Raw genomic sequence first — 1,424 nt, 5'->3', positions numbered from 1 at the left:
AAGATGCTTGCATTTCCCTAGCTACAGAATGCAGTCCTGCATCTTTAGAAAACTTTTTTAAAACTTTGTTCCTAGATCATATATTGATTTTTAGATGTGTTTATGTAGTTTCTGTGACAGTGATTTGCCATGGGTTCATTATTAAGGTGCTACAAAGCCGGTAGCCTTCTATTTGAAGAACTGAAAGAGAAATTTCATCTGGACGTGGTTACCAAAGAGCCACCCCGGGACTCAGCTTCCCGGCTGGCCGGTCCCTGCTCAGACCAACAGCCGCGAGTTGTAACGCAGCTTTCTGATAGCCAAGGTATTGACTGGAAGGCAATGAAACCTGAAAGGAAACCCTGTGTGATGGGTATTCCTGGCTATGAGAAGAGCTGGACGCTGCCTAAAAGACAAGCATATTTTCTTGAGGCTGTCTTCCCTCACACTCTGATTTTTTTCCCCCTGTTCCATCCTTTGTCTATTATAGTTATCTGCACTAAATATGATTTACACTATCGGAAACTCGTATTTTAATCAAGTCTCCATCAGTTAGATACATGGTATCATTTGTCCTCACTTAATTTGACATTTGGCATTTCATACGGATTTTTGTACATCTGTATTGTGTACAGATTTAAAAACCTAAAATAAGAAATTCTAATGAAACCACAGTGTCTTAAAAAAGGGACCAAGTTTTGACCCAAGCCTTGCCAAGACTCCTGTGAGGAGCAAGAATTCAATTTCCCACGGTCACATGACATTTTGTATGTCAAGTTTTTACAAAGACGAAAAATCTCCCACTGGGTAATCGACCGGCTAATGGAGATTAGCTCATAAAGCTGTAGATGGAGATCCTCGACATCGCCACCTGAAGTTCCCCGAGCTGTCGCCATCAGCTGGTATCACTGCTACGCCCCAAGAAGAACAAAAGGTGGGTGAAAAGGAAGAGCGACTTTGTTTCTGCTCGGTGTTTTGGGTTCTGCCACTTGCTGTACTACCTAAACGCATCTCACAGGCTGCAGTGTACCGTCATCTCATGTACCGCCGTGCCTCACCAGGTGTAAGGATGTCCTTCCTTCTGGGGGGACTTCCCAAACAGCCGGTGCGTGGCCGCGCTCGGAGGGGCCGTGGGAGCAGGGGTGGGCAGCTCTCCAGGCCTGGGGCGGTTCAAGACCGTTAGGTGGCAACACCAAACTGCGGCCACGGAGCCTCCCTTTCCCATGCACCTCATGCTTGATCATCAGCTGGACCGACTCCCAGGGCTGGTGCGTTGGGGGTGCGCAGGGCGGGGAGGAGGAGGAGGAGGAAGGTGTCGTTCGCCCCGGAGAGGTGATGTAGGGTGTCCTGCAACCTGGGTGACGGGTGACTCAGGCTGGCGAGTCTTCCTCCGGGCGGGTCCCCGGGGCATCCAGCCCACGCGGTAGCTGGCTGGAAGGCGTCAC

Source organism: Pygoscelis adeliae, unplaced genomic scaffold, assembly GCF_000699105.1.
Source record: "Pygoscelis adeliae isolate BGI_AS28 unplaced genomic scaffold, ASM69910v1 Scaffold251, whole genome shotgun sequence".
NCBI lineage: Eukaryota > Metazoa > Chordata > Aves > Sphenisciformes > Spheniscidae > Pygoscelis > Pygoscelis adeliae.
The sequence above is the reverse complement of the archived record's forward strand: the minus strand, read 5'-3'. Positions refer to the sequence as shown.